A 9,998-nucleotide genomic window follows, 5' to 3' on the forward strand; every position below is an offset into this window, starting at 1 on the left:
ATTAGCCCAGTAATCGTGTACTAAGAGAGACTCATTGATGTGATCTCTTGACAGCGATCAGCCACACAATGCAACCAGGACAGAGAGGCTGGGTGGTGTGTGTGTGTGTGTGTGTGTGTGTGTGTGTGTGTGTGTGTGTGTGTGTGTGTGTGTGTGTGTGTGTGTGTGTTGGGGGGGGATGAAATAGAAGTTAAGAAGGGCTAGATAAGGGGAGAGGGGGGGGGGCGGTACAAAGGGGTAAATAGAGAGAGGGTGGGAGAGAAAAAAAGAACGATTGATGAGAAAGGGGCGAGAGAGATGGCAGAGATAGAGACAGTGGGAGTGTGGGTGGGGTGGGGGGGAGGGGGGGAGTAGCAGAGACAGAGAGAAAGAGATTAAAAACTTCTAAACTGATGAAAGAGAGTCGGCACAAAGCAGAAGACATTTTAAATAGGCCATGGCCTGAGAGAGAGAGAGGGAGATAGAGAGAGAGAGACAGAGAGAGAGAGACAGAGTGTGCAAGAGAGAGACAGTGACAGTGTGTGTGTGTGTGTGTGTGTGTGTGTGTGTGTGTGTGTGTGTGTGTGTGTGTGTGTGTGTGTGTGTGTGTGTGTGAGACAGAGACAGAGAGAGAGAGAGAGAGAGAACAAGAGACGGCGAAAGAAAGAAGTGGAGGCTGTGAAAGAATCGGAGGAGAAAGAACGAGTCTGTGAGATGGACAGAAAGAATATATGAGACAGAAAGAGAGAGGCTGGCACGCCTGGCAGACCAAATGAACCAAAGGGGAGCTACCCCCCCCCCCTCCAAAACTGAGAGAAAAGCCAAAGCGATATGAGGTGAAGCAGACGGTAACTTAGGTAAAAGTATCAATACTGCAAGTAAAAGTCTGGTAGTCATAATTGACTTGAGTAAAAGTACAAAAGTATTGGCATCAAAATATACTTAAAGTACCAAAAGTAAAAGTACTCATTATGCAGAATGTCCCGTTTCACAAGGTATCATTATGTATACATTGTATTAAAATCTTTTGAAAATAGCAGATCTACAAGCTCACAGCGACGCATTGTGAGCTTGTAGATCAGTTATTTTCAAATAACCTAAGTATGCATAGGGCTGAAGTGGTTAAGGCATGTTTTGTAATAATAATCAAAATCTACAAAGTAAATAGTAACACAAGTTTTCAAATAATTGCAGTGGGGTAAAAAGCACAATATTTGCCTCTGAGATGTAGTGGAGTATAAGTAAAAGTACTGAAAATTGGAAGTAAAGTAAAAAATACCTCAGAATTGTACTTAAGTACAGTACTTGAGTACATGTAGTTACTTTACACCACTGGAAGCAGAGAGCATGCTGAAGAGGTTAGAGGGACGTGGAGGAGTGTGTACTGATAAGACACACAGCCGCCGGGCTCGACACATTTATCCATATTTTAGTTATCATTCTACGATTGACACCGGTGGAAGTGAATCCGCTCAGACACTCAGGTTCTGTGACTGCAGGAAGATGCATGTACCAATCCCACTCAAAAATGTGAAGCAAACTGTGTTGCCTCGTGCGCCGTTTCACTGTCTGGGAACGCAGAGACCTAACGGTATAACGTTCAGTCAGGATACTGTCGTTGACATTTCACCACTTAACCCTTTAAAACCGGGTTTAAATCTGTGTCATTTTAAAGTTTAACCACTTTAACCATCGTTTTATACTTTGGCTATTCAAAAATAGCAAATATACAAGCTCATGAGCACTTCGTGCCGTGCTAAGAGCTTGTAGATCTGCTATTTATTTATTTTATCGTGAAAAATCTTTGAATATATATTTTTAAAGCGATTTAGTTTTACTAAAATCTTTGCTTCTGGGGGTCCCTGGAACAAAATATTTTGAGATGGGGGTCTGTGGCCAAATACATATAATTATGGGGATCCTTGACATGAAAACATTTGAGAATGTAGAATAGAATATATAAAATAATTTAGCAACATATGTTTTTCTGAAAACTGTTATGCTTTAGAAGACATTCGTAGAAAGGCTTCAGGTCTTAATGGGTTAAACCACTTGAACTCTATGCACTTAGTTGACCGGGGTCCCCCAGGGGTCTATACTTGGGACACTCTTTTTTTCCCCTTCTACCCCACAGCTCTTTGCCAAAAAATAGGCGATGTACAAACTCACAATGTGTCGCAACGTGACACGCCGTGAGTAGATCTGCTAGTTTCGCTGAATTGTGTAAGCCCTATATACTTTATAATTTATAGCCGATCGTCGCAATGCGAGGTATGACTTTTTTCTTGGTACAATTGTTTTACTTTTCACGTATACTGTAATGACATGTCCAAATTAGGGATCACCAGGTTGAAAGCCTGTGTTCCCTCAGTTTAGGATTGGAGTTAGTGTTGGTTTTGAGGGAACATAGGTACGCCCCCGAAAGTATTTAAAGCATTTATTGCAACAATGTTACACAATGTATTTTGGCATTGTGACTCGGCTCCTGTGATGCTCCAGAACAAATCTGTGCATGACAGCAACTTTATTAATCTGAGCGCAAAAAAATCCCCCACAGGGCAGAGCCTAAAGACACACAATTAACGTCTCCCCTCCAGACACGCTTTTAAGTATGTAAAAATACCCCCGCTATGATTAATATGTTGTTTAACATAGTTTTCCCTTATGAAAAGAGGCTGGAAGCACATCTACTCTTTCTCCCTCATTGAGAAATTCCGGATCTATGAATATTCAAATATGCAATATCAGAGGCCTTGTGCCCTGCCGCCCACCACCACCACTGCTAAGTAGGCATGTAGCGATTTATCGTAAATCGATTAAAATCAATTCAAACTGATGACAATTTAAATCAATTTAATAAAAAATGTATCGCGATGCAAAAAAATAAGAAAATACAGGCTCTTTGTAAGAGAATTGATACAAAATTAGTTTTCAGTCATTTACTAACTACTGTATTGAAAAGAGGATGAGAGAAAACACAGTATTGTAAAAAAAAAAAAAAACTGGATTTGTGTAAGAGAAATAATAAATAAATACAAATCGTGAAAAATCGTATTGTGAACCTAGTATCGTGATTCAAATCGTATCATGAGTTGAGTGAATCGTTACATGCCTACCGCTAAGGGCTTTCAGTTTTCAGCAAGTGGCTAATTTGCATGTTGGACCATGATAGGTTTGCGGTATTGGTGACATCGCATAGCAGCTGACTCAGTTCTCAGATTGTGAGGAAGTAGAGGGAAGCTCCCAACCTCCAGTGGAAGAATTTGAGAAGGAATCTGTGGTGGCATGATGCATATCGTTGCTGTCAGGCAGAAACCTCTGATCTCCATATTTTAACTTTTTGTGTTTTTTTTTCGTGAATTACTGCCCTACTTGATCATACTACAGCGTCACACAAAAGCAGAGAGTGCAGAGCACCTGTCTGTGTAAAAGGGCCACTTAACCATTTTGGACATACAAGGTTTCCACCAGACAGTGATGATATATACTGTATATACGTAGTAGTATACCATAAACTCATTCACTTTAAACACTTTTTAAGTTATAAGCTGATGCACTTGGGCCGATAACTGCCCCAGCACAGCATTACATGCAGGGACGTGCAGAAAATATTAGAGGGGCAGGGTCTGAAATGTAGATTTAAGGGATTTGATAGATTTCGGTCAGAAAATAGCCGATCTACAAGCTCACAACGTTGTGAGCTTGTACAGCGGCTATTTCCGGTGAGCGACACATCGCTCAACTAAGTATAATTTACTGTAGATGCGGCGTTCGACATGGATTTCTACACAGAGAAAATAATAAAATGCAAGTGCAGGAGAGTTGGTAAAAGACAATTCTCCTGAATGCTGCCTTTGGGTACGGCATGGAGAGGGCGCAGTCGTGTTTCTTTCATCATAGTAAAAGCTGCATTCATGGTCCGGAGAGGACACTTTATTTTTTTTACAGACGGGGAAAAGGGCAGGGGCTCAAGCCCCCTTTGATTGCCTGTGTGTGTGCACGTGCCTGCATGGTTACTGTACATGCAAGTGCCAACAAAATATCCCATCAGTGCTGAGATTCCCCGAGTGTCCCCAAGCCTAGGATGCTAAACAGACAGGATGCAGTGTGCGCTGGCGCTCGCCGCTTGGCACAGCACCAGGCAAGTCGAGAAGGCAGTTGGCTCCGTGGTGTTTTGGGTATGTTGCTAGGAAACCAAAATAAAAACAGTGCTTTTCAAGAGTATGTCCGTGAACAACAAGGTGCTACATTCTCTCCATTTAATCCAATTTAAAAGTTAAAAAAAGAGACTGTTGATTACCAAGCGCCTCTTTGGGAGTAAAAAAAAAAAGGCTTTGTGTAAAAAAAAACACGCGTTAGATTTTGAGATATCTTGAATGCAAGTGGATATTTTGGCCGAAGACTGGCACTAGAACAGTGGTTCTCAGCCTTTCCTGGATCAGGGCCCACTTCTCAAAAGCGTTCAAGTGTTCACGCATCTGTCCACTTAAGACTTTTTAAAAAAAATACGGTATTCCTATATTTGCATTTTAGTGTTTTGCCAAATATTTGGGGGCCCACTTGGAATGACCTTGTGGCCCACAGGTTGAAAATCACTGCACTATAGAGGAAAGGCCAGAGAGGCTCACCAAAATATCTAGGGTGCATCCTCCAAGGAGCACGAAAGAGCACAGCTAATTCCATAACATTCCATGACGAGTAGATATCTCGTTAGGGACCAAAAGCGTTGGAAAGACAAGATGGACAAACTAGCATTGCCATTTTTAAAGCACCGCCACTATAGCTGCATATTGAGTCATTAAAATTGGATCCGTCATAGTAAAGGATATGTCTAGACGGGCACAACTACTGTGCCTTTGTGCCTTTGAGCCTGAGGACACCGACAAACTTCTGAGACAGTCATATGCTGCCTGGCTGCATCCCATTCTGTTCTGTGGCGTCCTAAAGCATGTCCTTTTGTGACTCCTTCCTTGTTGTGTGAGTACTTACAGTATGTACAGAGAAGTGTGTCTTCTCCGACACTGCTTTTAAATTTCATTTTTAACCAAATGAACCCTAGTGTCCCTATTCTGGGCATGTTGTCATAATAATAGATGAGCAATTGGCAAAAATAGGAAAACATCCGTTGAAAATAACACATCTACAAGCTCACAACGCACTGTGTGCTTGAAGATCTGCTATTTTCCCAGAAGAGATTTGGTTTAGAGGGAAAAAGGAGGTGGCCAAGTATGGACCCTGAAGTAGTCAACAGAATATATAGGGTGGAAGAGGTTATGATACATCCTCAATGTGATGTTTTTTCATATTGTAGCCTTCTGTGTGAATACATGTGCTCTAATGTAAAATGTACAATTATTTTCTTATTTTACTTTGACCACATATTGACAATTATTTATTACGTTGATGGAACCAAGTGTCACAGAAAATATGGTGTTATCCTTGAAATGTTTGTTGGGCTGTCATGGCACCAAATGCCAGAGATAGAGGACGTATGAACTTCATACCTGGCAATAAATCTGATGCAATCTTTACAGCGCTGGCGGCTAGGCCTTCAGTCTATAGACTTTATCAGTGGAATTGCGGCTGCTAGGGAACAGCTCGGGTCCAAGTTGATTTCCTGTCAGCTACTGATATTCACAAACACTGCAAAAGGGAAATAAACTTTGGACGCATTTAGAATGTTTATGTTGTGTTAAAAGTGTGAGAAGGGCCATTGAGAAAATAAATAAAATAAAATAAAAACACTTCTGCCTCCCACTGCAACAACAAGCGCACTGTAGCTCTTATTTATTTAACCTAGTTCTCTCATTCTAAACACTCTAGGTACATATTGGGCACATCTGTCGTCCAAGTGAATCTGACCTGGCTTGCACCCTCGGCTAGTGGCTGCTTGTAATGTTGACACTATGGGAATTGGAGGTTATTCTCCACGGTGTTGCACTCACTATACGAATTCTGTAACTCTGGAAAAGAGCAAAAGCTAAATGCCTACAATGTTAAATAATAAATGCAACCAGCTGCAGCAAAAAACAAACCCACCCAGTGTTGATCCATGTGGATAGAAGAGAACATGTGGGATTCTCAGCGGGACCAGGAAACAAGCGAAAAGGAAATGTCATAAGGAAACAAGGACGCTTATTTGGAAAGCAAATGCACCCCAAGTTTGGAATATCCATGACCCCCTCAGGCATCAAGACACCAGTGTGTGTGTGTGTGTGTGTGTGTGTGTGTGTGTGTGTGTGTGTGTGTGTGTGTGTGTGGTCTCAAACCGTATGTATGTGCATGTGTGTGTGTACAGCTGGCTCATGTGTGTGTGTGTGTGTGTGTGAGTGCGTGTACCGAACGCATGTGCACAGACGCATTTGCACGGATACTTAACGAGCGATCAAAGGATGCTTTTGTGCAGCCGTCTCGTGGTGTGGATGCATAATTTACACAGCCGCCGCTACAATGACATAGCTTGTTATGTGAGCGCCAGGGTTACCTTCAGAGGCTTTCTATCAGACGCTTTCCTATAGGGCGGACCGCCAGGCCGCGTTTATTCTACATCTCTACAAAACACTAGCTGTGAGGAGGGTCATTATACCCACCGCCAGACGCTGCGAATATTTATCCTAGACCTCCTAAACATTTAACCGTTGCTTTCATGGTGTTGCGCGTAAGATGCTTCATATCGTTGATGTTGGGCAGAAACCTCTTATCTCCATATTCTAACTTGTTGTGTTTTTCTGTGAATTAACGCCCTACTTGATCGTACTACAGCGCCACAAAAAAGCATCAAAAGTAGCAGATCCGCAAGCTCGTTTTGATCTTGTAGATCTGCTGCTTTTGATGCCTTTGAATTTGAATCCTGAAAAGTAACAGTTTTGGACAGGTTTCCACCCGACGAGAGACTATATCCAAAACTAAATGTAACCATGCCAGGCTAACGGATACACCTACAGTAGGCAGAGAGAGGCCGTGCTTCCTATGGGGCAAGTCGCCTATAAGAGGGTCTGTTTGAGGGGTCTATGTGATTTGCATGTCGGTATATGCGTGTCCAGAGCTGGTATCAAACAGACCGATTAGTGCCAAATGTCTTACGCACGCTGTCAGTAGGCCATCCCATAAAATGTTTTTTTTCAACTTTTTCAAACTTAAATTTTATATATATTTACATACTACACATCAATGGCGAGGCAGATAACTCCATATTTGGAAGTCAATATAACGTCACAGCGACAATGTGTCAATGCGATGTCATCAACATGATGTCTGAGGAACCACATGGAAGCCACGCGGCAATCCCCACGCAAAGCATTGTGGGATGGATTGTGGGAGTGGAGCAGGCGGAGGAGAGCATATGAAAAGGTGAGATCGTCTAGACATTATGCAAATGAGAAGCAAATTTCGCGGGACCAATCAGATCATTGAATGTGACAGGGTAGCAACCATGTTACTACTGTTCCATCAGCGGCACATTGACTCCACTTTAACGAAACGTGTCATGGCTATTATTAAAAGGTAGGGTAAGTGACTTTTTTTTTCTGTTAAAACAAGGGTTAAATGGCTTTATATTCTGATAGTACTCATTGGTATTGACTCTATACTCTATACTATGGAGTGTTTGTTCAGTAACAGGGGTCTCCCCATCCCTCCAGCTCATGATTAAACAGAAAATACATTTTCAGGTAGGGATACCAATTTTATCCAATCAGGAGAGAGAACTCACACAGGGGCATAGGATAGTGAAACATCCCCCAAACAAAAAATTCACAGGTGCTGAACTACAATACGTACATAAGAAGAGGAAGGGAAGTCGGCACACTGTATAATAGCTCCAAGTACATGTAGAACATATATTAAAGTAGATACAACGTTGCAAATACTGTATTTATCCCAGACCCTAGCGGGGTCCTCATCAGGTCAGACCTGATGCAACGTTGTCTATTACTTTAATACATTTTCTACTTGGAGCTATAATACAGTGTGCTGGCTTCCCCCATAATACGGATGCTGGGGGTTAAAGTGGTTAAGTGACACACCCATGAGCAGCAAACAGTTGGCTGGCCGCAAAGACGATTCACTCCATGTACAACAGTTTTTTTGGAGAGAAAAAAAAATCTCAAAATGTTTTGTTCCAGGGACCCAAGAAGCAAAGATTTGAGTTACAAATGTTCGCTTTAAAAATATATATATATTCAAAGAATTGCACAAATGTTCACGATTTTTCAAAAAAATAGCAGATCTACAAGCTCATATAGCTTGTATATCTGCTATTTTTGAATAGCCCAAAGAAGTCTTAAAATGACACAGATGCGTTCCCGGTCTTAATGGGTTAAGACTGAATCCCGCCAGAGACCGTACTTATTGTACAAACCCCCTTTGCTGTCTCTCTCACTCTCAATGAAGATAAAACATTGCAGGGGATGATGACTGCCAAATCTCCCTTTAAAAAGCAGATGTTGCTTGGTTGTTTTTCCTAACCTTCTAAGCAGTAACGGTTTTGTACAGAATACTTTGCATCTTAATAACAAAGTAACCGCCTGTCGATTTGCAATACCTGAAACTCCCCAATTGCTTTCATATCCAATTTTCTTATACATTTGTAACCGCAAGTCCAACCGTATTGTCTGCTTTTCTTTACCGTTTCTTTGTGTTCTGCAACCTAATCCCAAGAGGAGAGTTTGTCGTGCTCGCTGTACACTCGCAGCAACCGACTTTGATATACAATTTGAATTATTTTGTTCAATGTGGATACCCCACTGTCTGTAGTACTTTATTTGAAGAAATCATAGAGAGAGAGAGAGAGAGAGAGAGAGAGAGAAAGAGAAAGAGAAAGAGAAAGAGAAAGAGAGAGAGAGAGAGAGAGAGAGAGAGAGAGAGAGAGAGAGAGAGAGAGAGAGAGAGAATAGTAGTGGAGGGGCACAGGTAGAAGAGAGCAGATAAGAATTGTAATGTAATTTTCTTTAAATCCCATTGCTAATGGCACTTTTTAGTACTTTATGAAAACTGGGTTTACTGGTGGTTGGTGCAAATACCTGGACAGCATAGCCCGAATTGCAATGTCCTGGATTCAAACTGAGCTCATTGTCGGTTTCATAGGTCACTCGGTCTCTCTCTCTCTCTCTCTCTCCCCCTCTCGCTCTCTCTCTCTCTCTCAGCTATATTATTAATTGAATAAAAAACGCTTAAAATGGAGCATAGTGACAAATGATAGAATGTAGCATAATATTCCGTACTGTAGTGTAGGTAGGTACAGTATTAAGCCTGAGAGTGGTCCATTCATTCCATTTATTATACTCCCTGAGTTTTACACTCATGATTTCACAAAAGAAACAGGTAGATTTTTTTGATTCACACTCAACTGAATCATTCAACAGCTGAATACACTCCATCTATATTCAGCCTGTTGACTCTATATATATATTCAGCCTGTTGAGTCGTGACCTTGAGACATCAGTCAATCGATCCCCCACACCTCCCCCTCCTCCTGCTCCTCTACCCTCCTTCTCCTCCTCTATCTCTCCATCTCTCCTGCCCTCTCTCAGCCTCTCGGTCATTCATCCATCTGTCATGAATACATCCACACTCGTTGGTGACACCGACAGTAACAGCAACCTATTTGTAATACTAATTGCCGTGTGTGTGTGTGTGTGTGTGTGTGTGTGTGTGTGTGTGTGTGTGTGTGTGTGTGTGTGTGTGTGTGTGTGTGTGTGTGTGTGTGTGTGTGTGTGTGTGTGTGTGTGTGTGTGTGGTAGTAGTAGACCGGTGATTCTCTCGTCTTTTCAATTTCAAGGACCTCCAGACAGTTTGAAATGCATTAAGGCCACGGACACCCATTTCATACGATTCTGATCTCTGGGACCCCACTCTATACTGTTAAAAAAGAGCTTTCTGTTAAAGGTAGGGTAAGTGTTTTTCTTTGGTTAGAATAAGTGTTAAATAGCTCTATATTCTGATTCTACAAAGAATCTATGTTGCTATAATATCAGTGGTGCTCAATCTTTTTCATGTCAAGAGCCCCCACATTATATATA

The sequence above is a fragment of the Gymnoscopelus braueri genome, assembly GCF_963280865.1.
Source record: "Gymnoscopelus braueri genome assembly, chromosome: 11".
Lineage (NCBI taxonomy): Eukaryota > Metazoa > Chordata > Actinopteri > Myctophiformes > Myctophidae > Gymnoscopelus > Gymnoscopelus braueri.